Raw genomic sequence first — 27,391 nt, forward strand, 5'->3', positions numbered from 1 at the left:
CTTTGGGAGCCCTGAATGGAAAGGGAAGTGTTTTCCCACTGTGTGTATTTCTTGCTCACCGGTTGCAAGCTAGGATTAAAGCTAATGGCCCACCAGTTCTTGGCTCTGTCATTTCATTATCACCTGTCCTAATCAAGTGCGAACCTGCATGAGCCAGGCAGCTGTGATGGTGGCCGCGGCTGGCTTTACAATGTGCACAACCCAATGAGAGTTCTGTGAGAATAGCACATGTGCCATATCAGAGATTCCTGAGCATAAAGTCCATCATCAAGAAAGATTGTGCCCTGGCCAGTGGCTCAGTTGGTTAAAGCATTGTCCAGAAACACAGAAGTTTCAGGTTTGATCCTGGGTCAAAGCACATATGGAAACAGATTGAAGTTTCTGTTTCTCTCTCCCCCTCTAAAATCAATAAAATAAACATTAAAAATTCTATAAGATAAAGTTTGTGAAAACCTTGACCGTTCTCTGGACTCTGTAGGCAGGCATCCTGAGTAACTTTAACCTCTCTGGTAGGCACTTGGCAAAGACCTGAAATTCACATACTTAACATTCTTAGCTTTGTTTGAAGGTTATTGGCAAATCTGTATTCCTTCCTTGGCAGTCAAGGAAACAATACCAACAACCGATGTTATCAAGTATTCATGTGCAAGTTTTCAGATGCACAAGGCATCAGGGGTGGATCATACAGAGTTTTGGTGAGATTAGTGGAGAGAAAAGGCTGGAAATTAGGTTGAGGCTTGTAAAGCCAGGAGGCACGGCCAGGGCCACTATCACAGCAGCCCGGCCCATGCAGGTTCGCATTGGATTCGGACAGTCGGTAAAGAAACAAAGGAGCCAAAAACTGATGAGCCATAGCCTTTAATCCTACCTTGCACCCGGCGGGCAAGTAAGAATACACACTGGGCTCCAAAACCCAGTCACACTCAGTGCTCACAAAGCCACTGACTTATCCGAGTTTCCTAGAATCAAAGGTTTCTAGCTCACCAGCCTTCTTCTCCTCAGTTCCCCATCTCCTTCCTTATCCCAGATACAAACTCTACACAAACTGGCATCTCACTCAGCACTCCGCCATCTTGGCTGCTTCTCCTGGCCTCCTCCACGTGGCCTCCTTTAGCTGCTGGCTCTCCTCTCTCCGCTCTCTCATGCTAACCTCAGGAACCAAGAGGCAAACTCCCGCTCCGTTCCCATTTTATAGTGTAGAAATCCAAACCCTTAATCCAATATACATAATAGGGAAGTCTCTAATACAAAGTCACTTCTCTGAGGCATGATAGGATTGTACCACCTTACACCAAAAAGGGTAGGAAAGGCTTAATCCCAAAACCAAGCCCCAGGCTACAAGGATTCTGCCTGCCTTTAGCCCACCCCAACACACATTAATACCACCTGGGCAACGGCCTCTTTAACAAAGTGAGCATAATACATTTTATCTGCCCAACAAGGCTAGATTGTAAAAGACTTTAAAATTTAAATGTAATGAGTTGCTAAGAGGCTGAGGCTCCTGATGGCTTTTTTACAAGTGTGTACCAGAGTCAGTATTACATTGGCAAGCTAACATGGCAGGAGGAGTAAAATGGATCCATCAAAGTAGGATTCTTGAGCTATCCTATCAAATAGCCTGCTAAAATGTGTTAGCTATAAGGTAATAAGATTGCAGTGTTATAATATGCCAGGCACTGTGCTAAATAAAATTCTCAACCTATATTATCTCACTTGATCCTTACAGGAAGGCTACAGTGTTATCAGTTGCATTTTAGGGAAGAGTAGAGAGAGGCTCAGAACCTTTAGGGCACTTGCCCAAGGCTATTCAGTAAGTGATAGAAAGTTTTAAACAAAGACTTAGTCTGACTTCCTGCTTGTAGCCTTAACCAGTAAACTAAGGAAAAACTAGTGAGAATCACTGAAACAGAGGTCAGTCACACAGATAACGCTGCCTGGGAGGTGAGAGTCATCTTTCCAGTGGATTGTCTATAGATGTTATTGGCCTGAGGAAAAAAACCACGTTTTCTTTGCATCAATCACCTTGAGTGTAAGAAAATTCAAAATTCTGCTTTGAGGCAGAACTAGTAGGATGGAACAGACTTGCCACATGAGTTGCTCTCACCATTTCTCTGATGCATTCATTATAAGCCAGGCTACCATTAGGTTCACTAAATTGTAGTGGACCACTTCTATTTTTTTCTACCTTCTCTTTGCTGCCCCCAGCAGGTGCAATTTATGCTCCATTTCTTTTCTAAAGTCTATTTAGTGCTGCCATTGCCATATTCCACCCCTTTAACTTTCCCCTGATGGCTATGAGGTAACTGTGTTTTGTGCTGTATTCTATGTGTTGTATTGGAGTACAGCCCTCTCTCCCATCCCATTCGGCCCCACTCACACATACACATTAACAACATTCTCAAATTCCTACATCTAGAAGTAGATAGAGCCAAACTTCAAATATGTTCTGATATAAATGCCATGTTCATTCCACCAAAAGATACTTTTATATCAATGTAGGAATCACGGGCAGTATTTAAGCTTCTCTATTGTTGTAAAAGGTCTTCTTGACCAGATAGCAGTCAATAGTCACATCTTGTTTTAAGAAAAAGCTTATTTGTCAATTGCTTCTAATTTTTAATAGTTTCACTAAATGTTGAGTGTTACATTGTGATCCATAGAGTCATTTTATTTCAGTTTTCTTTGCTCTTCTGGCAAAAGTAAAATTCTCACTGCTGATAACTGCTAGAAGTATTAATTTTTGCCTTTTCAACAATAGCCCTAACCATCAGATATCCAACTTGTATATTTATAACAGTAGTTCTGTTATATTCATAATCACTACATGGCAAAAGGGATTAATTTCCCAGTATACTGATATAACTTGGGATGATTCTATAGCTTAGCAGAAGTAAAAAGCACGTGCCAGGGAAACATTCATTCTCTTATGAGCCACAAATGTATAGAAAAAAAATTAAACTAGAAACCTAATACCTGGTGTTTTGTTCTAGCTTTATTTCCTTTCTGGGTGATATTGGGCAAGGTAATTCAGTATTCTAGGCCACTGTTTCCCCAGTTATAAAATGGGAAGACTACTTCAAAGTGTTGTAAGAATTTATTTAGAAAAAAATGAATGGATATGTGTGTGCATGTGTACAAACATTGTTTCTCTATGCAGGATGGTAAAATCACCATAGGAGAAGCTTAAATACTGCCTGTGATCCCTACATTGATATAAAAGCATGTTTTGGTGGAATGAACATGGCATTTATATCAGAACATAGAGGTTTGACGTTTGGCTCTATCTACTTCTATATGTAGGAATTTGAGAATATTGTTAAATGATGAATGTCTTGGGGAAAAAAAATGGCAAGGAGTTAGATGGCACAGATTGCCAAAATAATCAAACAGTATATTAGTTAAATTGCACTGTAAACTGTAAAGTAACATGTAGAGGCAAGAATAAATAGAATTACTCATGCAGCCCTTTCTTAAGGGTCATATACTCATGCAACCCTTTCTTAAGGGTCATAAGTGAACATAAGCACAGTAGCATATACTGCTAAGTCAATTAAATTGGTCATAGAGTCAACTACCTCCTCACCTAGTTCCTGAGGCCTGATACAGAAATTCACATATTCTAGTTCTCTTCTCTTCTCTGCTCAGCATCAAAACAGTTCACCCGCAACCAGCAACTGCAGTTAACTGTACTAAATTCTACTTTGGCCTTGATGAGTACAGGTGCTTGTGGGGTCCTAGGGGTACAGCATACAGAGTGGTCTACCTAGAGATCTAAGTTTGGAAGTAAAGACATTGCATTTTATTCTTGTTTGGTGTTTGCTTGTTTTGCCTGCCTTTTGGTTATACTCAGTGGTGGGATTCAAATACTTTAACAACCAGTTCTTTGCCCTAATGACCATTTTAAGTATGAAAAAATAATATACCAAAAGGTAGTTTATAGTTTTATGCACTTAATATTTAAATAAGAACAATAAAAGAGTTACACAAAACTAGATTATGTTATGAGTTTTAAAATATTAATGAAAAAAGAGTAAATAATACCTGACAAAAAAAAAATAAAACTATTATTTCAGATATTTCCATGTGGCTTCTTGACTGGCATCTTCACTTGCAATTTTTTCACCTATGGATGGAATGAACATTACTGTGGGTACTTAGAATACACTATTGCTCAGATGAACATTAAAAAAAAAAGTAAGGAATGTAAATTTGTGGTTTCCACATTGGGCAGCTGCCCAGGCACCCACCTTAGAGAGAACCCTGATTACAAGTGCCATTTTAACAACCGGTTCGCCAAACTCAACAAAAAATTAGGTATCGGTCCTGCCGAACTGGCGCGAACTGGTTGAATCCCACCACTGGTTGTACTCTATAATGATATCTAAAATCTGTTCCTGAATTGTTAGTAAAAGTTGAGAATACATCATCTTTGAGTAAAATGAATAGCCCAGCAGCATTATTTTACAGAAGTCTATTTTTATTGCATTTCTATTTAATAACAGATTCATGAAATAAAAAAATTAAGATCCCAAAGATCATGTGATCTGCAAACGTGAACATTTTATTTTACATTACTTTTTTTTTTTTTAATGTGAGAGAAGGGAAGAGACAGATTCTCGCATGAGCCCTGATGGGATCCACCTGGCAACCCCTGTCTGGGGCCGATGCTCAGATCAACCTAGCTATCCTCAGTGCCCAGGGCCAATGCTTGGACCAGCCGAGCCACTGGCTTTGAGAGGGGAAGAGAGAGAGAAAGAGGGGAGATAAGGGGGAAAGAAGCAGATGGTCACTTCTCATGTGTGCCCTGAACAGGGATTGAACCTAGGACAATTTGCATGTCCCGCAACGCTCTATCCACTGTGCCAACTGGCCAGGGCAATTTTGTACTACTTCTACCAAAATCCTTAACAGTAGCGTGTCTATGCTAAGAACTTTGTATTATCTCTAACTTAGACATAAAGGTTGACCACTGGATTTTAATCCTGAGCAGTTGCTTTCTGGCCCAGCTTCAGGTTTCCCTGTTCCCTCCTGTTACAGCCCTGGCTTACCCTAGAATTATCATAATCATGAATCTCAACCTACTCTTTTAAGGCAAAGGTGTAAGACAAAAGCACTATTATAAAAATAGCTTCATTTGGTGTAAAAATTTAGCCAATAGGCTTTAAATCAGAGGTAGTCAACCTTTTTATACCTACCGCCCACTTTTGTATCTCTGTTAGTAGTAAAATTTTCTAACCGCCCACCGGTTCCACAGTAATGGTGATTTATAAAGTAGGGAAGTAACTTTACTTTATAAAATTTATAAAGCAGAGTTACAGCAAGTTAAAGTGTATAATAATAATTACTTACCAAGTACTTAATGTCAGATTTTCACTAAGTTTGGCAGAATAAACCTTTATAAAACAACTTACTATAGTTAAATCTATCTTTTTATTTATACTTTGGTTGCTCTGCTACCACCCACCATGAAAGCTGGAACGCCCACTAATGGACAGTGGGAGCCAGGTTGACCAGCACTGCTTTAAATACATTTAGAGGCCTTTATATTGCAGGATATACAGACCTAAGTAAAACATAGTTTGTCTGCAAAGCTAAGGAACAGAGAAAAAAAGAGCAATAAAGCTTAAATTGCTCTCACGCATTTATCAGATTCAGGAGAAAAAAAAACCCCAACTAGCTTTTGAATATGGAATTTTGACTATCTTTATTTTTTTATTTATTTTTTAAATTTTATTTATTGATTTTTTTTAGGGGGGGAGAGAGAGAGAGAGAGAGAAAGGGGAGGAGCAGGAAGCATCAACTCCCATATGTGCCTTGACCAGGCAAGCCCAAGGTTTCGAACCGGCAATCTCAGTGTTCCAGGTCGACGCTTTATCCCACTGCGCCACCACAGGTCAGGCGGAATTTTGACTATCTTAATGTTAAAGACAAAACAAAACAAAACAAAACAAAAAAACCCCAACAAAACAACCCCCCAAAATCCAACAAGCAAAAACTAAACTAAAAATATTCCACCTTAAATAAATACTGAGTTTCACTAAGTAGGTTTTATTTTTCTTCAGAGAGATGGGACAATTTCAGAAGGATGCTTTCTGTGTATTTGAGGATTGATCACATAAATAAGCATATAACGGCTAAAGGAGGCCACGTTTCTCAGTGTCAGAGAGGGAATCACAGAAAGGAGCACTGTGGGGTGGATTAAAAGATTAAAATGAGAGGTAACAGAATAAGCAAGGGTTTCTCAACCTTAGCACCCCTGACATTTTGGGTAAGATAATTCTTTGTGGTGGGTGTTATGCTGTGTTTGGTAGTATATATTTAGCAGTATCTCTGGCTTCTACTCATTAGCTGTGGGTAGTACCCTTGCTGTCCTCAGCTCTGACAGGCAAATGTCAGATGTTGACAAATGTCCTTTGTGGGGAAAAGTCACACCAGGGAAGAACTGCTTGTCTGAGCTGATAGTTTTTAATAGATTAGATCAGTGGTTCTCAAACTTTTTGAAGTTGGGATGCATTTAAAATCCTACAAATAATTGTAGGTGCACTATATACAAATTTCTGAGAATTATATTATAATAATTAAGTCAAATATTAAAGAAAAAATATAAAGTCCAAGTGTGCTTTTATGGTAATTAAATGAAATAAATATGACAAAATTAAATTTATTTTGATACTAAAAAACATTTTATGTTACATTTTTTGAGTTATGCTTTTTAGAATTTGTAAAAAAAAAGGAGTGAAAAAATTTAAAAATGGCAAAAAAGTTATTTTTTTTAATATATAAAGATACATTCTTAGTAAGATTTAGTAAATTTGGCAGGTCCCGGGACAAATGTGTAAAGTTTTTTCATTCTTATGTTTATGAGAAACATGAGCCTGATGTGTCCTAGCGATTTCTTCAATGTTTGGGCATATATTTGAAAGGCAAATTCTCATTTCCTCATCAACACACTGAAGAATTCCTCTTTTTTTACTCTTAATTGTGTTGATTGCAGAAAACACCTGCCATACATATCATCTTAACTTTACACCAAACAAAGGATAGAAGAAACTTGCCTCCAGTCTTTCCTGGGAACATGGGGGGTAGTGTAAACAATCCAGCACCACAGCTTAACAGCCTTTGCAACCTAATCAGGCAAGTGAGGTGGGGGGTTGGGCAGACTGTCATTTTACAGCCAATCCCCATACCTCTGTCCCCTAAAAATCTGAACTCCAAAAACCCTGTTGGTTTCTTGGTCCCCACCAGGCACATATTTCTCTGGAATACAATAGGGCACACCTGGAAATCTTCAAGGGTGCACCAGTGTACCCTGGCGCACACTTTGAGAACCACTGGATTAGATATAAATGTGTGTGCACACACATATTTCCTGGTTCTAGTGAGAGGACTTGGAAGCAACAACACTGTCGTAGCAATGAGTATATCTAGCACCCAGTCTTGCTTTACAACTACCCTTCTTGAAGAAAAGGAACCTGGGCTTTTTGGAGAAAGGGCTTCTCTGTCATTCATATCCAGGGCTGGGACTGGGAAAATACAAGGTGATCCTGAAACATCTTGTTACAACAGAAAGTAAGAAAAACCTCAATAAGTGATGGAGGACATATTAAAATGACATAGCAGCTGGCTTAAAGGTGATCATTCTGACCAGATTAAAAATATTTGAGCAGCAAAACAAATAATTGAATAAAATAAGAACACACGGTTCATACAAAGTAAATTAGAGAGAAAGCTCTTTCTTATGGTTAAATATAAACTAATGAACGTAGAAGGGATTCTATCATTAGATTACATAGGCTGATAATTGATTCAGGCAAGAATATTCAACAAATGCCAAAACTAGTGGGCAAAAGTGGGTAAGTGTATCTTTCCTCCTTAAAATGTATGGGAAACCACTGGCTTGATTGAAGAGTATAGAATTGAATTCTTCTATAAATCTTTTTATTGAAAAAAGTCTAAATTTTGGTAAATCCCAGGTTCAAATTAACATGTATAATGTACTTAGCATCAATGCCTGGCCAAAAAATATTTTTTAAAATGAATGAATGCTGTGGGCCCATTAAAGTATGATGTGTGGCTGCTGTACCAACACAGGAATCATAAACTTGCTATTGTAACATGAGAAAAGCAGCCAGCTGCAATTTCTGAGCCTAAATATATATAATATTATACATTTTTATCAGCACAAAAGTTTTAGGCCTTCAGTTGTGCATGTGATTTACAGTTTTGATGCTGGGGGAAAAACACATTTCTACTCAAGGGATAAAAAAGGCAGATTTAAATTATTTCTCTATATTTGTAGTTCTTTAATATAAAGTAAACTGATGTGGATTCCAGCATATTAACTTGTTATTAAAGAATGCAAAGTATAAAATGTATATTATTTATTATATTGTTAAGCAGTATAAGTATGATTTTAAAATGTAATGTTAGAATCATTTACACTTTTGTTGACTTGTATGCCAATAAAAAAAGGTTCTTCTGCATTATAATAGTTTTCACACTAAGATGATCTGACTTGCAAACCAGTCACGTCAAGTGGAAGACCATGAAGATTTCCCTGCTACGGGATTTTCCCATCTAACTGGCCTTCCCTTCCTGCTGTTGGCAGGCTCTATACACACTACACAATGTAGCAGCCCCCATGCCTCCATGTGACCTTTCCAGCCCTCCCCCCCCCATCCTCAGCACTATTTCTTTTCTCTGCTGCTTTGTGGCTTCTGTCTACATGTCATCTGATTGTACTTGCATTCAGCACAGCATTTGGTGCTCAATATATTTTGGGGGCTAGCCTGATTATTAAGGACACACATGTAGAGTTCTCAGAGCTTCTAGCTGGACAGCTTACCTGCAGTCTGATGCTGATTCTGGGACTTTTCTGACATTATGGCCCCCAAACACCAGTCTTTGCTCCCACCTCAAACAAAAATACCCTGAGATTGCCTCTTGCCTCCTGCCTCTAAGCGAGAGAAGTCAACATCTCAGGACTTGCCAAAGGGAGAAAAGAAGAGCAAGAAGTAATTGAACATATGGATGAGGTACAGCATAAAATAGACAGATTTACTGAACAAGCCAGCGAGGAGATTCTGAAAGTAGAAGAGAAGTGTAACAAACTCTACCAACCATGTTTTCAGAAGAGATCGGAATTGATCACCAATACAGCAACTGAGAGTTGACGCTTCCTGCACCTGCATCCTTCTCTCTCCCTCACTCTCTCCTCTCTTTAAAATAATAAATAAATAAATAAATAAATAAATAAATAAATAAATAAATAAATAAATAAAGTTCTCTCCAAAGAATTTTATCTGAATGAGAATGGTAATTCATCTTCAAAGTCCACTGAAATCAAATGGAAATCTGGAAATGATTTGCCAAAATGTTCAAGTCAAACGTAGAATAAAGTCAGCAGGAAGAGACTGACATGGTTTACTAGCCATTCTGATGGAAGTGCCGAGGCATCAGGAGAAGTCATCAAAGATGATATTTGGCCAAGTATATCACAGTACTACTTGGTTCCTGACACGATGATGAAGAAGGGGAAGGAGGAGATGAAGAAGAAGAGGAAGAGGAAGAGGAAGAGGAAGAGGAGGAAGAGGAGGGGAGGAGGGGGAAGAGGAGGAGGAGGAGGGAGAGGGGGGAGGGATTGGAAGCTGTTGACAAAGAAGGGGATGAATATGAAGGAAGATGAAGGAGAAGATGATTGATGGAACACTGATGGATTCCAACCCTCATTTTGGATTTTCTCCAGTCCTTGGGAGGAAGTTGCAGACTGTCTTTGTTCCCATCTTGTGCTCAGTTGCCCTATTTTTGAGATCTCTTTTCTGTTTTATACACCACGGTTCTCACCTTATTGGGTGGGGGGGGGGTGTTAATGCATCTTGGGCAGAATTCAATGGGCAAAGAAGCTCTGCCCTTTTCTGTTCCAAATTCATTTTTATCCCTTCCTGTCTCAACAAAAATATTATGGAATCAACATAACCATGGTCTATGGGGAAAAAGAGAAACCTTCTGCCCCCTGAGAGCTGCTGGAAGTTGGAGGGTATGAGGCCCCTGGGTGGCAGTGCAGAGAATTGTAGCTCTTTTCTCCTTTTTCTGTATATTGGCCTCAGGGATTACATTGTGTCTCTAAGATGTGAATATAGACAGCATTGACCAACATGTACTTGTCTACTTTCTCTTGTTTAAATAAAAGGAGAAATCTTTTAAAAGAAATGAGGAGTTATAAAAGGTCAGCAAAGGGTGAATTTGAGATGTTTGGGGAGGGAGGTATGTGAACATTTTGACATGGCTTCTACTTTGGCACGTTTGTGATATTTAACGAACATCCATGCGATATAAGATGACATTTTAAAAATAAAATTCTCTCCTAATGATGTCTTGGTCCCGGCCACTTGATGGGAGAATCAGCAGAACCTGTAGTCTCTTATTTATAGTAGACATTTATGTTTCTGTTTATTTAAAAAAAATTTTTTGTTTCACTGGAAAGAAAAGATGGTGTTCAACAATTTTAAATACTAAAAGTATCCACATTGCTTTGTTCTAATAAAACTAAATGTGTACAAACCCCCCCACACTGGTAGTTTTTCATTTTTAGGGAACTAGGTATTGGGTGTTCAGCCTGAGGCCTCTTGATACTCCCTTGAGCAGGTGAATTGCTTCCAGGCGAGGCTCTCTGAGGCGCTGCTCCTCGGAGGAGCGTCTGAACTCAGGGACGTGGGTCTCACATTAGCCATCATGCTGACATCCATTATACTTCTTAAAATGACTCCTGAAGAGGCAGGAAACAAGGTGGGACTAATGCTCTAATTGATTACTTTTGGCAAAATAAAGAGAGAAGTAAAGAGAGCTAGTACTACTGCTGCTAATAACTTCGTGGAGATAATAACGGGTGGCTTGTGTGGAGAGCTTTCTGTATGCCAGGTGTGGTTCCAAGTGCTTCAGATACATTAGTTCACTTAGCCTTGACAGCAGTACCATGGGGTAGGTTTAATTAATCTCTCACTTTCCGATGAAGAAATGGAGCTACAGAGGGATTATGGAACTTGTTCAAAGTAAAGAAGCTGGTCAGTCATGCAACCCGGGCTAACGGCAGACGTCTGGCTCCAGCGTGTGGGCCCTCACCCACTCTGCTGAGCTTTAAGAGTAAAGTAAGCTTGCTTATTTAACCTCATCACATGCTAAGCCAAGACCTCTAAGTCTGAGGTTATCAAGGCATGGCATACCATCCCCAGGGATTTGCAAATTAATTTGAAATCAGTAACTCCACAAAGTGAATCCCACAGCCCTGACTACTCCAGCAATGGCATTGGGTCACTCACTGCATCTGTGTCAGAAGAGAGGATCCCAGGCGGGGCGCAGGTTTAAGGAAGGCAAAGCTGCCTTTGTGGTTTTACGCTGGTGCAGGCACTGACGGTGATGCTGGGACGTGATCTCAGTCCCGCCTCTCGGCCAAGTCTAATGTTCTGAGACAGTGAGGGGCACTGCTGCCAGTCACTTTAGTTCTCTCTGCTGAATCTGAGGTCCGATGTTGTGGAGTTTTGTTGCTCACCCATAATAAAACTGCCTTTTGTATTTATCAAAGCTTTTGCAATGGGGAGGTGCTCAGCTGTTAGTATAGAAGGCTCCCGGAGGGCCTGGGTTGTGAAACCGCTTTAAAATCACAAAAGAAAGAAACTAGACAGCCCAAGGTAACAGGGGACAGAAAAGTGCAGTAGGGACACAAATCATGCCGCTTTTAATGAGTTGAAATACTTTCCACAGTCTGAGTAGGAACAAGATTTCTCCTCAGAAAGGTGGTAAAGAATTTTAGGGTAATCACATGGAACGGGCTGTTGGCAGCATTACCTGAACTCAGCTAAATGAGGGGCTCTTCAGAAAGGCAGAAGTGAAATGGAAGGGTAGCAGAGGTGTCTTGAACTGACAAACACTACGCCCAACAAAGACCACAGGTGCAGATGCAGAATCTAGGCCAGGGCAAAGCAAAGCAAGGGAGAGGGGAGATGCGTCTCCAGGACTCCAGTCCTGTGGGCCTCAGGCTCCTTCTCCACACAACAGGGGACATTTTCTCAGAGCAGATCTCATCCAAAAGCTCTGAGGCAGCTCAGAGTCCCCAGCATATTTTACAAGGCCTCCTGCTCCTGACTCCACTTAACCTCTTCCCCTTTACCCCCTGACCCCTCTTGGCTCCTTCCCACCTAGTTCTGCAATGTCCAAGCCAAACTAACCTTGGTTCTTTGGGGTACCATAGCTCTCTTATCGAGTTCTCTGCACATGCTGTTTCTTCTGCCGGCAACACTGCTCCGTCCTTTTCCCTGTGCTTAAATCCATAATCAGCCCTTCCCACAGGAAGCCTTCCTTTCTCTGGCCCCTTGAAATCTGGGTTAGTCACCCTCCTGTGCTTGAATTTACTATGATGCAATGACCTGCTTGTGTATTTGCACTCACTACCATAATAAAGCTAATACTAATCTTTATGCGAGTACTAATACTAATAATATTGTAAAGCAAGTACTAAGCCAATAGTTAACAGCTAACATGTACACTGCTATTTCAAGTATCAGCACAAAGTCTGGCATGTATAAGTACTCTATAAATATTAGTGTAATAAAAAAAACAACCCAATTCAGACATGCATTGAAGTGTATGATTATATCTGAAAGTCTTAAAAATAAAAAATTTTAATTATTTTTTATAGAGAAGCAATATATGTGCACTACAGAAAAATTAGAAAATGCCATTTAGCAGAACAAAAACTATAATTCCACCATATATAGACAATCATTATTATTGCACATTATCTTTCTACACCTTTATTCAGGTTTTATAAGTTTCTTTTCCCAATAATGTTTATCTTGACCATTTTCAAATGACAATAGAAAGACAGTCTACAACATAGGTCTGAATATCTTTACACTGTACAATAATATAGTCAAACCTCTGTTGTTGAATATTTACATAATTTCTAATTTTTTTGTTTTATAAAGAGCAGTATGAGGAACAGTCTACAGATGAGCATTTGTGCATGCTCTATATTTGTCTTAGAATGAATCCCATACAAGTGGAATTATTGTACCAAAGTATATACCAGCATTTCTGACGTTTGTAATCATGGGAGATGAATTGCCAGGTGACTCAATGAAAAGCCTGAGTGTCAGGCTGCTGCTCCCTGACCCACCCTGGGTATTATCTTAAAACAGAACAAAGAAAAAGCCAACTTGGCCAGTTCAATGTTTAGGGAAAAGGTGTTTTATTATTTAAATTTATTTTTATTTGACTTCTAACAAGGATAATATGTTACATGCTTTGTGTGCCAGGTGAATCTTATCTTGTGTGAACTGTCTGCCATGATTGCTTTCTTTACCTGCTTTTCTATTGAATTACAGGAAGATCTATTATAATGACTGTAATAACTGTAAATACAACATGCTGACTACTTATTGTGTGCTTGACACAGTGGTGAGCCCATTGCTTTCCAATACATGGAAAATATTTTCCCAGGGGATTTGCGTTTTAAAATACTCTTCTAATAAAATCATCAGTCCAATTTCTTGAGGCAGTGTTTTGAGCAGTCAGTTTTAGAAGTCTGCGTTTGTCTATTTTTAGCATTTAACATCTTGAGTGGGGCCTGAGGCTCAGAGCCTGTGTAGGCTGCCCCTGGGTTCATGCAGCGTTGAGGCCGTCCTTCCCTGGGAAGGTCTCGGCCTGACAGGGTGTATGCACATCTGGTCATGATCTCGGTCACTCTGGCCTGTGACTCTTGATGGTAACCTCCGAATTAGGCCCCAGATACTCTGTGGGCTTCTCCTGTGCCTGCTCTTTCCATGGTTCCCAAAGAGTAGGTGTGATGAGGTGATATGACACCACTTGGCAGTGACACAAAATGTGAGATAAAAACAGGCTAGGGCGTTCTTGGGTAGGTGCTCTAAGCACCTGCAGGAAACCACATAGTATTGGGATTGAGGAAAAGCAGCAATGACTCTTGAAATATTGAGACAGATAGAAACTGTTGGTTTCTATCTGTGGTTCTGGAAACTGTTGTCATGGTGATGTGGAAGCTGGTTAGGGCCGCTCTGTTAGCTTCCCAAGCAGAGCCTAACCACCGTCTCCACCATTTTCTCTCCTGTTTGCCCCTTGTCTCCCCTAAGGAGGCCCTGAGGACACAGCGTGGCTTTGGGTGCAGACACTGCGCCAAGCTAAACAGCCAGTCTCCTGTGTGCACCCGCTCACTGCACTGAGGCCTGGAGTGGTGGCAAATAAGCCACCCTTCGGTTTCTTGCTGGCATTTAACTGCTCCTTAGTTTCCTTTCCTTGCATGGAGAGGTGAGATGCAGGCTTTGGCTTTGGCGGTTGGAGTTGAAGGAGCCACAAGCAGTCTTCCCTGGCTCCAGCCCACTAGACAGGTGGAACTCTCACGCAGGCCAGCCCCGTGCGCTGGGTTCAGGGCCAGGGGGTGAGGACTCACTCGCTTCCCCTCTGGGCATGTGCTTTCCTCAGGGACTGGAGGTCAGAGGCAGGGCTGGACAGTAGACAGGTAGTAGTTTTCAAATCTAGATATGATTCAGAGTAAATTGGGACCCTTGTAAAAATCTAGATCTATGGGCCCTGTTCCCCTTTGATTTGATAGGGCCTGGGAGTCTGTTTGTAATTAGTTAGTTATGCCTGAAGTAATTCTATCATATCCCATCTGGCATTATGAAAGCCAGAACTTGAGGAAAAATTGGGGCATTTACTTATCCTGGTTAAAAAAAAAGAAATCTGAAAGTGTATCAATTTCAGCATCCTTCTTTCCTTCTAGAAACCTGAACAGCAGTTTAGTGTTACTTTTGGACAGAGGGTTATTTTTCAAAACACAAAGGAATTATGGCAATAATTAATCCCAGTTACAGAAGAAGGCTTTTTTTGCATGCATCAACTATACATTCAGCACCCAGGAAGGCATTTGGTAGTTCACATTTGGTTTCCTTCATTATCTTGGCCTCCACCACGACTCATCTCCTCTTCCAGCAGTGGCAAGATGGATTCATCTGCGCCCTCCAGCTGGCGCACCCTCGGGAAGGCCACCTGGGTCTCCGGGCGTCTGCGCGTTCCTCCCATCCTGCCACTCCGATCGCTTCCTTACCTGCCCTGCTCTTGTAATGAGGGCCGCTGTGGCAGACACCAAACACCCGCAGCCCCCATCACAGGAGTAGAAAGGTGTGTCAGCGTGTCTAGAATGTATGTACTTCACCTAATAAGGCTTCCCAAATGCTGTCCATTTGGGAAGTGCCATTTGAAAGCCATTGGGCAGACAGAGGTTGTCACAGCAGCGTTCGGTAGTTAGGTGAGTGAACGAATACAGCCCGAACCAAAGACTTCGTGACATCCACCTCCCACAGAGTGGGGAGTCAGAAAGTCCTCTTGTGCAGCATTTCTTTTCCTTCTGGAGATCTAGCCAACCAGCTTCTAAGAAGGAAGGCTGAAGAAACACCTTGCTTATCTCCGGGGATCCCTGAGGGGCTCAAGGGAGTGTGGCTGATGATGAGGTCAAAGTGTGAATGCGACAAAGGTAGAAGGGATAGACCACATTTGGAAAAGACTGGTCTCATCTCTGTCTAGTCTATCTCACAGCTAGAAATGGAATCAAGAGCATGACTGAAACGGAAACGGAACCAGTGGACAAAAATCACTTAGTCTTGGCTTCCCCTAACCCAGGGGTCGAGAACCTATGGCTCGCGAGCCAGATGTGGCTCTCATGATGGCTGCATCTGGCTCGCAGACAAATCTTTAATAAAAAAAAATAATAACGTTAAAAATATAAAACATTCTCATGTATTACAATCCATTCATTTCCTACCGCTCATGTTCATGGTTGCGGGTGGCTGGAACCAATCACAGCTGTCCTCCGGGACAACACCAAATTTTTATTGGATAATGCATAACATACACGGGTCATTGTATGGCTGTCATGGAATTAACATTTTAAAATATGTGGCGTTCATGGCTCTCTCAGCCAAAATAGTTCCTGACCCCTGCCCTAACCCTTCATTGCATAGACACTTGACCACTTGGTGCTAGGTACTAATTAGCCAGAACTACTGTACAAAACAACAAATTGTTGTACAGATCGCTAGAAAAAAAATAGTAAGATTCAGTTTTGAGAGCATGTAGCTGTAATGCAATGGGAAGCCAGGCAGGACGAGCTGGGCCCAGCCTGGTTCCCACTGGGAGATCAAAAGGCAGACTAGTGATGGGGGTGCAGGAGGGGGCAGAGGTTAGGGGTTTATTTTTTTATTTTTAAAAATATTTTATTTTTTTGAGGTTAGGGGTATAGTTTTCTGGCCTCTACAACTTATATAGATGATGAATGGGAAAAGATTTGACCTTGGGAGTTGGAGTGGATTCAAGGTAGTGAATCTCTGGGTGACGCAATGCTCTTGGGAATCCATTTATGCTACTAATATGGGTGTCCTCAGGTTACGACACAGTTCCTTTCCCACGACAGTGATATACCCTGAATTTTGTGTAAGTCAAAACACACCCTAGCCTAACACAAATGGAACACTTGCACTTTCGACAGTCCAAAATTGTGTGGGTAAGCATACTGGGGGACGCCAACTCCCTCACTCATTTGCCGCGTTACTGTGTATTCTTCTGCTGCGCTCAACCAAACTAGTTCATCCACGTCATCCGTAAGTACGACGCTAAAGGCGTAAGCCAAAACAGTCAAGTCTCAATTTTTTAAAGTTTTTATGAGAGTGAGTGTTGCAAACTCGAAACGTCGTATGTCAAGACTGTTGTAACCCGAGGACCCCCTGATGCTGGGACTCAGGTCTTCTAACTTCAGAGGCTGTACTCTCTCCATTTTACCACTCGGGCCCATGGTACCCTGTTGATACTCACTGACCTCGAAACTGAGGCTAGAATGAGAAGAAACTGCAGGTGGCCTCAGCCTTTCTGTAGCTTATGCTCTGGCAAGGGAAATGGACACGCATAAAATTCTCACCAACTACAGGGGGCGAGGTCTGAATTTGGGGTCAGAATTCAGGTGGCAGAAATGGAATGTTCTGTGTTCCCATACAGAATCCGAATTCAGTTTGTCCTCAAGACCCTATTTCTGCTAAGGAGTCTTTTCCATGAACTTTCTGGTAATTTCACAGTCAATTTAGAAATTGAATTTGATTGATTCAAAGTTTAAACTCCACGAAAGGGTCTCCTCCGTTCCCCAGAGTTCTTTCCTCCATCCTTCCTCACTAGGCCTGTATCGGGAGCAAAGAAGATGACACAACAGCCCAGCTCTGGGCACGGGATGCCTCTTTCTCTGTTTATTGTTCTTTCTCTGCAAGCCTGGCTCTCCTGGTCATGGGTCACTGTCCTTAATCACAGCTTGCTCATCCTTATGTGTAGTCCCCTCTGGGAGAGAAAGTCAAGATCTGGTGCAAATGTGTCATCTCGTACACACTTACTGGTGTGGGACCAGATCTGCTGTTCAGACAGCACTGAGAGGCAGGTAGAGGAGGTGAGGCTAAAAGGAGAGGGTCTGGTACGACGCCTTCCAGACGGCTCGTAGACTCATCCAACTGACAGTCTTTTAAAAAGAGATGGTATTTTCCTGTGTAGTATTCCAAAAACAGTTCCCTATGGGTGATCTGTCCTGAAGATAACAATGGCTGAGTCTTGGGTCCCTTGGAGCCCTTAGAAGCAGTCAGATGGGCTCTCAGACACTACACTTTGGGTCAGATCTTTGCGGTGCCCAGTGCAGAGAGCAGCTGTGTGTGAAGAATAGTTTCTCTGGGTAGATAGACTCTTAGGTAATTGTTACTTTTATTTAGTGACTCTGTCTAGTCACTAAAAATGGGACTGCCTTTACTAAGAAAAAAAAAAAAAGTAGCAACAAAGTACAGGCATGTCCATTGTAGTTTCCTCATTCATTTAGTGACCATACAGAGACACTGTAAAAGTAGATTGCAGTTGCACGAATTTATCTAACGGCTCTGGGTCTGAGCAGAATGCTCCCTGGAAAGAGGAGGGCCTCCGGCGGGGGGGGGGGGGGGGCTTACCAAGATGAAAATATTCCAGTTTATCACTGACTCATTCATTTCTCCACTCATTCAGAAAGTGTTTAAGTCTTGGAACATTTACTATATGTTGGTGTAGACCACCGGGGTCGCGACCCACAGGTTGAGAACCGCTGGTGTAGATGGACAGATGGATAAGAGAACGCAAGGCATTATTGAGAAAGGGGTAGTTTCTGCCTTTGAAAAACTTAGAAATCTTTTGGTGACATAAGATTGTACATAGACACAGAGGAAGATAGTATTTTCAGAAGGAAGAGTAATACCAGACAGAAGTATAAAAGATTCCTTGTGCTGTCTGCATTATAATTTAGTGCCAAGAAAGGAGTCTAGAGGAAGAAAAAATGGCAGACTGATGGAGGCCAGGACAGAACAGGTCCTCAGCAGCGCCATGAAGAGGGGATAAGATGTGGATAGACTGCAAAGAGAAAATATCTCCATGGAGCCGTGACCAATTCAGCCTGGCTTGAGTGGTAGCTCTTTTGAAAAGAAGCATGAGGCAGTACAGTGAGGGCTTAAAAGCCCAGGTCTAAATTTAAACCCCTGTTCCATTCTTGAGAACCATGTGTGTTTGCCCAAGGGACTTCTTGCTGAGCCTTAGATTTATTTAGTCTTTGAAAATGGAATGAATAGAGTTGCTGGAATGTTTGTAAGAAAGAATAGATGCTTATCTGGCACATAGTAGGTCCTCAAGAAAGCTATTCCCCTTTTCTCTTGTACAAGGTGGGACAAAAGTAGGTTTACAGTTGTGAGTACATGAAACACAAAGTTTATTCTTGTATTGTTATTTACTAATTATTGTATTATTTTCTAGGCAAACAACTATAACACATGACACATCCCCAAATAGACTTCACTGATCCTCATCACAACCTTATGAGGTAGATTAAAGCAAGTAAAAATGTCCTGAATTTATTGATCCTATGAGATGGCTACTCTGCCACCTTCCTTAGGGAAACGAAGAGAAATGCAACAGCCCTATATTGTTAGCTCAAACAAAGACTTGAGGATTAGTTAAGGTTTTAGGATACTGTTGAATATTCTAAAACAGAAAAATTCAAGAGCCATATTTTAGGAAGGTTAATCTAGCAGTGGTGGGCAAATTAGATTGAGAAAGATTTATTCACATGTTCCTCAAAAGCAAATGTGTTAGGTATTGCTGCTTATAGGAGTATCAGGCTAAGATGCCCAAATGGTGTGTTTTTTGTTTGTTTGTTTGTTTGTTTGTTTGTTTTGTATTTTTCTGGAGCTGGAAACGGGGAGAGACAGTCAGACAGACTCCTGCATGCGCCCGACGGGGATCCACCCGGCACGCCCACCAGGGGCGATGCTCTGCCCACCAGGGGGCGATGCTCTGCCCCTCCGGGGCGTTGCTCTGCCACGACCAGAGCCACTCTAGCGCCTGGGGCAGAGGCCAAGGAGCCATCCCCAGCGCCCGGTCCATCTTTGCTCCAATGGAGCCTTGGCTGCGGGAGGGGAAGAGAGAGACAGAGAGGAAGGAGGGGGGGGGTGGAGAAGCAAATGGGCGCTTCTCCTGTGTGCCCTGGCCGGGAATCGAACCCGGGTCCCCCACACGCCAGGCCGACGCTCTACCGCTGAGCCAACCGGCCAGGGTTCCAAATGGTGTGTTGATGACGCAATTCAACACCATTTCCTAATCACTAACAAGACAGCTGCAGTGGTCCATCTGCTGCACCTGTCTACCTCTTTTCACAGCAACAATAGTGATAACAGTCATGCAAATGACATAATAGTTACTGGATCTGAGAATCAGCAGTGTGTCAGAAGTGTGCAGATATGATAAAACAGTGCAGATTGTCATTATCAGAATGGTTTGATAACTTGTCTAGGGTCACACAGCTAGTGCTAGAATACAGATTTGAACCCAGCTCTCATTCCAAAGTCCAAGCCTTTTTCACTCTGCCATTCTCTCAGGGTTTGAGAGGTTGACTTTTACCAAAGAAAAAAAAAATTTTATCCATGCAACCCCTAAGAGTCAAACTCTCAATGTTACCTTCAGTAACTACTTCCAAAAAAAGACTTAACCACCCCATAAATTCATAGTTGCCTCCCTGGAGTCATCCTGGGTTCCTCTTCTAGAGGTCAAGCCATCAACTGACTCCTCTCTTGTTATGAGGGTACAGGCTGAACCCCTCAGAGATTCACTAGGTGCCTCCTACCACTGTCCCATTGCATGTCCAATCTACCCACAGACTTTGGACTGTATTTAAGCCACAATTTCATCCAGACCTGAATTTGCTGAAAGCCTTTGGCTTATGTGCCTTCATCACAGTCGAGGCCTTCATGAGTGGGCCTGTGTTCCCCTCAACTTCACTCCCACTCTCCTCCTATTTCTGTAGTTTTCCTCTCTGTGACATGGAAATTCTAGTTTTCCCATAGCTTACGTCATTTCTGGCAGGTGTTGAGCCTTTTCCTTCCCTATCACTGAACCCTGTTCACTTGTTCAATTCCTCCTAATTGATAGGCCTAGCATTTGAAAAGGTAGAGTTTGCTCATTGTTCCAGGATGGGTACTCCCTCTCCCAGGAACCCCTGTGATTTTATGACACTGTAATAAATCATCTGGGTACATTTCTGTCTCTCTGTTACACTGTGAATGCCTTGGGAAAAGGCCCTGTGGTCCGTCTGATCACCCTAAGAACAATTTCTGGCCCTAGAGTAGGAGTTTAAATGAATGAATGAATGAATGAAATGCGCTTGAACAGCATTCTAAAAAGGCTCCAGCATGCCAGTATCTACAAAACTATTCACAATTTGGAGACATACGTGGGATATTGGTGGCAATTGTCAGCTCATACAAGAACAAAGAACCAGGAAGAAGGACCTACCCTGAGAAGGTTTCATCTCCATGCTGATCCAATGAAGCTGAATGGAGAGACACTAATTTCGTGTGGGCGTTTGACTTCAGTCAGCTCTGACACATAGCTACCTGCCTCAGCTCTTGTAAAAAATGCTGAGAACTCGAGGAGGGTGCACACAAAGAGCTCAGTATGCAGGGAGAGAGAGAGAGAAAGAGAGAGAGAGAGTGCGAACTCTGGAGAGGCCAACCTCCGGGTACGTGTGCAGGAGAAACAAATGCTCTAGACTGCATTACTGTACATACACTTTCAAGTAGTGCTCATGCTTTGTTGCAATTCTTGCTTACACAGTGAGACAGCAACTTGCACATCTAGACTCAGGCCACCTAATGCTCTCACCTGGCCGAGATGTAGTGCTGAATCACAAGTAACCAAAATGGGTATATCAGAAAATCCACACATGAAAGTTTATGCCCTTTACTCATAGGAGGGATCTTTTAGTCACTTATTCGGAGCCAATTTATTTTAGCTGCAGTTCTAGAAAGGAACAGGCCTGTATTACTGTGATATAAGGGTGAGGGCTTTGGATCCAGACTGCACTCATTCTAATCTGGTTCTGACATTAGCTGAGACACTAGACTCTCTGTGCCTCTGTTTTCTGAGTTGTACAGTGGAAATAATAGACACACTGACTATTGTTATGAGAAGGAAAGCACTCAGCAGGCATCAGCTGTCACTGTAGCTGCGGTGAGCGAGGCTGGAGGTGGAGTGGATGTGGCGTGCTGGTGCTGTGCTGACCGCGCTCAGAGCCCCCGAGGTGCGGCGGTGTGCCGGCCTCAGACCACACACACAATAAAAAGGTTACTTGTTTAGAGCTCCTGGTCCAATAACTAGAAAAAGTGAAAAATGCCCTGTCTTTTAGATCTTTCTTTCTGATCGGGGACCTGGACGCTTGACACATGAACATACCGTGTCAGATATGATAGGTGGTTTGAGGGAAAATAAATCAGCTCATGGGGAGGGAAAGACACTGAGAAAGCCGTTCTGAGCAGGAGCTTGGGCTGAGACTGAGATGATGGGAGGGAGTGACACCAGTGAAAATCTGGGGATGAGGATTCCAGGCCGAGGAAACAGTAGGTGTCAGAAGGGAACCTTGGTGTGCTTGGTGGGTGTCAAACATTAGAATAAACTTTCTGTGAGTTGTCTATTGTTCACTGATATACCCCAAGTGCCTCAGAGAATGTTGGGCAGGTGGTATTTGATCAATTAATGTTTTTGAATGAATGAAATAAAGAATGAATGAATGGATGAATGAATTGAATGCAAGGAAATCAGCAGAGCTGGAGCACTGGCAACAAGGAGAAGTCTGGTGAAAGAGAAGGTCAGCAAGACAGTAGGTCCAGACCCTGGAAGGCCTTTTGGGCCATGGGGCCGCATGTTGGCATTACTCTAAGAATGATGGGAGGCTGACGGGGCTGAGAGCAAGTGAATTCCACGATCTGACTCATGTTTGATAAGCATCACGCTAGCTGCTGGGTGAGAATACACTGCAAGGGACAAGAGTAAAAATGGAGAAACCAGGTAGCAGAATAACGCAGGCTGGAGCTGGAGGTGATGGGGCTTGAACTGGGCCGGGTGAAGGTGGGTGGCGCTACATGGCCATGTTCTGGGTACACACTGTGCTTATCCCTGTGTAACTTGAGGAAGTGTGACACTGGAGTAGAACTAGGACGGGCAAAACATGGCGGATGTACATCATGGGAAACTTCGCAGCAATGAACTAGATATGTAAGTAGGAGATGGGGTAGATGTTAAAACATGGCATGGAGTATATACATTTCAGAAAGAGAAATGCCTATGGCACAATTCCACTTATGTACATTTAAAAATAACCATTAAACCTCATGTATTTCACAGGAATATATATAAACACATACACCCAAAAAACTAATGTTAAGGTCTTTTGAGTTGATGCTTATTGTAGGGAGAAGACTGGAAAGAGGGATTGAGAAAAACAGAATAATAAAACAAAACAAAGAGTGGCTGTGCCGGAACCGGTGGTGGTAACACGCCGTGAATCGGGAAACACGCCTGGTGCTTGGCTCAGCTTAGGCTTAAATCAAGAGAGTCAATGGTCGGCCCTGGCCGGGTTGGCTCGGCGGTAGAGCGTTGGCCTGGCGTGCGGGGGACCCGGGTTCGATTCCCAGTCAGGGCACATAGGAGAAGCGCCCATTTGCTTCTCCCCTACCCTCCTTCCTCTCTGTCTCTCTCTTCCCCTCCCGCAGCCGGGGCTCCATTGGAGCGGGGATGGCCCAGGCGCTGGGGATGGCTCCTTGGCCTCTGCCCCAGGCGCTAGAGTGGCTCTGGTCTCGGCAGAGCGACCCCCCAGAGGGGCAGAGCATCGCCCCCTGGTGGGCGTGCCGGGTGGATCCCGGTCGGGCGCATGCGGGAGTCTGTCTGACTGTCTCTCCCCGTTTCCAGCTTCAGAAAACAAAACAAAACAAAACAACAAAAAAAAGATAGTCAATGGTCTTGGCTCCTGAGGCTCAAACACAAAGAAATAACCCCTGAACCTCCAAGTACTAATGACCAATTTTCTATAAGGCCCTATAATTTATAAAATCTTAGTTCTGCGTTATATGTGGTCCCTCGTCTCCAAGATGGTCTTTAGCCGTCACTGCCTCCTGACATTCACGCCCTTGTTTAGTCTTCTCTCACAAGTCAGCTGGCTCGTGAATGACTGGGATATGATAGACTTTTCTTTGCTGTGTGTGATTTCCAAGACGAGGTGTCAGGGATGCTTTGGCATGTGCCTTGTTCTCTGGAATCACTTGCTCTAGGGGAAGCCAGCTGCCATGTTGTAAGGACACTCAAGAGGCTCCATGGAGAGGTCCACGTGGCCAGGAACTCAGGCCTCCTGCCAACAACCAGAATGAACTTACCGGCCACACGAGTGAGCCATCTGGGAATTAAATTCCCCAGCTCTTGTAAAGTTTATAGATGACTTAAGTTCCTGCAAACATCTTGAGTGCAGCCTCATGAGAGATTCTGAGCCGGAGCATGCAAATACACCACTCCCAGAACTCCTGGCCCACAGAAACTGTGTGACTAACAAACGATTATTATTGTTTGAAGTTGCTAAGATTTGGGATAATTTGTTACGCAATAGTAGTTAAATAGACCCCGTTTAAGTCAGCAATTTGAACCCTTTCCCTCAGAACTGCCTTACTCAGAGCTGCTAAGGAGTAAAAGCATTGTCTGGCTTGGCATTGATTCCTTGCTTCTCATCATCTCCTTCCCACCCACTGGTAAAGGTGCTAAAAAATAATAACTTAAGTCAATATTAGTAATCACCAGGTCATGTATAATCAAGTTCTGTAAAACTGGTGCTTGTAAATCACGTGCTGGCATCTGCGGTTACTTCAGCAGCATCTTTAAACAGACAAACCAGTCCTAAGATTGCACTGTGGTTTTCATTAAAGCTCTCTTTCATTTATCATCCAGACTTCTGAAAAAATGTCCCCTTGCTTTGAAATCTTTTCTGTTTGTTTTCTTTAGAGTTGTTAAAGACAGATCTAGAGTACACATAATAAACAGATGAACTTAAAGGAGTTAAATAATTTTGCATTTCCTAGGTTTTTATAAGAACTTAAGAACCTCCCGCAGAGAGAGGGAGAGAGAAGAGGAAAGGGAAGGTGTAGGAAAGGTCCCTATGCCTATTAAGGAACTTGGCAGGAGCCGAGGAACACCTAGGTCCATCAGAGCAGAGAAAGCCACAGGCTATGAAGGGGGAAGGGCATTTCCTTTTCTTGTTGAAAATGAAGTCTGATAGTTTGCCATAGCGCTTTAAATGTACAGCAAAGACAACACTGTCATGATTATGTTGTAGAAAAATCAGAAAACCAGGAATGAAGGGCACCTGGAACTGAGGGTAAAAACATGCACCTTTGACTGATTACTGATAGGCCAGTGATGCATGCTCACCAACGGTTTGTGCTCGTCAGGCAGGAAATGAGGCGCGGATTCCAGGCTCAAACTGGAAAAGAACCCACGGAGACAAGGAGAGGGTTGTGTCCTGGCTTCTGGAGTGAGCTCAGGCTCCGGGATGTGTCACCCTCTCATGGGGCAAGTTTAGGAGCCTATACTGTGATGCTGACAAGAGTCTGGGGGACAGAAGCCAAGGCTGAACAGAGGTGGAAGGAATCTTAACAACAGGATGATAGAGAGAACAGGCTGGAGGAAATTAGGCTGATTTTCAGAATCTGGAGACAGAAAATTCCAGAAAGGGCAAAGGGAAAAACTGTAAGGAATCCTGGAAGACTCTTAGGAGAAAGAAAAAAGGGAGGAAGAGGTGAAAGGGGGATGGGAAGAGGGAGAGGGAGAGAGACTTTATTCAAGAACGCATCATCAGAGGTCATCTTATCCCATTCACAGCAGCAGGAGTTAATATTTACTGAGGGCCTTCACTATGTGCCCGGTTCTGTGCCCAGAGATTTGCACACAGCCCCCCTGAATTTCTGCAACAACCCTCTGAGTGTTAGTTTTCCAACTTATGAATGAGAAACCTGAGGCTGAAAAAGGGGTGAAATCACTTGCCAAAGCCTCAGCACTACAGGTGCTGGTGTTGGAAGGCAGACAACTGACTGCACAGCCTGTGTCCTCTGTCTCCACGTTATGTGCCCTTCTCCTGGGGAGGAAGAAGCTACAGAATATCATAAGTATTGTAAGTCTGGAAACAGAAGAGATTATCGAGGAAAACTACTCAGACTTGGAAGTGAATTCTCAGAAGAATGAGCAAATCTATTAGATCTGAATGTGTGACAACCAACTTTGCTGACGGAAAGACCTGCAGTATCCTAGTCTCTCTTCCACCCCAAAAAGGGCGAAGGCAACAGCACCCGATGGGGTGAGGGTGCCCCTTCGTGGTGAGCCAGGCCCGTCTCTAGTCATAATTAAGATCAGAAACCTTTATCTGCTCTGGGTCCCCCACCCCTTGAAGGAAGAAATTAATTTTGAACAGTACTTAACATAGATTATTAATGTTTCCTGAATTGAAATATATAATTTATTTTAAAGGTTCTAATGAAAAATTATTGTTTTTCCTAAACTATGAAGAAAATAAATTTTTCTGCACATAATATACCAGGGGTCGGGAACCTTTTTGGCTGAGAGAGCCAGGAACGTCACATATTTTAAAATGTAATTCCATGAGAGCCATACAACAACCTGTGTACATTACACATTATCCAATAAAAATTTGGTGTTGTCCTAGAGGACAGCTGTGATTGGCTCCAGCCACCCGCAACCATGAACATGAGTGGTAGGAAATGAATGGATTGTAATACATGAGAATGTTTTATATTTTTAATGTTATTATTTTTTTTATTAAAGATTTGTCTGTGAGCCAGGTGCAGCCATCAAAAGAGCCACATCTGGCTCGCGAGCCATAGGTTCCAGACCCCTATGATATACCATCTCAGGATTGGCTTCAGGGGTGGTGGTTTGGATAGAATTTGGGAGGTGGGGCACCTGGTGGGTGGATTTAACCCAGGGGTCCCCAAACTATGGCCTGCAGCCCACATGCGGCTCCCTGAGGCCATTTATCCAGCCCTTGCCACACTTCCAGAAGGGGCACCTCTTTCATTGGTGGTCAGTGAGGGACCGCAAAGCGCGGTGTGGCTCACAAACAGTACTACTTCCGATGACGCGGGATGCATGCGTCACGGCTCTGGAAGCACGTCATATCACTTGTTATGGCTAGCAGTGCCAATTATGGAACCGGACATTGACCATCTCATTAGCCAAAAGCAGGCCCATAGTTCCCATTGAAATACTGGTCAGTTTGTTGATTTAAATTTACTTGTTCTTTATTTTAAATATTGTATTTGTTCCCATTTAGTATTTTTACTTTAAAATAAGATATGTGCAGTGTGCATAGGGATTTGTTCATAGTTTTTTTTATAGTCCAGCCCTCCAACGGCCTGAGGAACAGTGAACTGGCCCCCTGTGTAAAAAGTTTGGGGGCCCCTGATTTAGCCTAAGAGTGAGTGAGTGTCAGGACCAGTTACAATTTTAGGCTTTTTCTACCTCAGCCATCTCTTGATACAGCTATTACAAATGAATAAAAAGCGGTTTTCATTTTCAGCTTTCTTTACCATCCACTTTCAGAGAAAATTGGTTACCATTTTTTTTCTCACTCTCTGTTCAGTTTCCCATTTCACATCTCTTTTCTGGTTATTTAGTTCTCTGGGATCAATCTCTGTCTTAATTTCACTGAGTCCTATCACCTTCTATTTCTGAATGTTCTCGCCTCTGTCATTTTCCAAGGATCAAAAAGGTTAAATTGGCAGATATATATTTTAGAAGACCAAAAAAACCCCCCAAACTTTACTTGGGGGTTTGGAAGTGTGGCCACATAGATCGCCAACTCACTGACTTAGTTATGAAAAACTATTTTGATTTTGGCATCAGCAAAGAGCTTATTCTTGTCCAAGGTTTGAAATGAAAAGGTGGGGGACTAGCTACT

The 27,391-nt window shown here is 42.6% G+C and overlaps 1 protein-coding gene and 1 pseudogene across 4 annotated transcripts in view; one reads left to right on the forward strand and one right to left on the reverse strand.

The window, feature by feature from the left end:
- DLGAP1 (DLG associated protein 1) overlaps positions 1–27,391 on the reverse strand; it is a 978,693-nt gene that overhangs the window by 389,211 nt on the left and 562,091 nt on the right. The window lies entirely within an intron of this gene.
- LOC136383386 (protein SET-like) lies at positions 8,884–9,746 on the forward strand (annotated as a pseudogene).

This window comes from Saccopteryx leptura, chromosome 11 (assembly GCF_036850995.1).
Source record: "Saccopteryx leptura isolate mSacLep1 chromosome 11, mSacLep1_pri_phased_curated, whole genome shotgun sequence".
NCBI classification, from domain to species: Eukaryota; Metazoa; Chordata; class Mammalia; order Chiroptera; family Emballonuridae; genus Saccopteryx; species Saccopteryx leptura.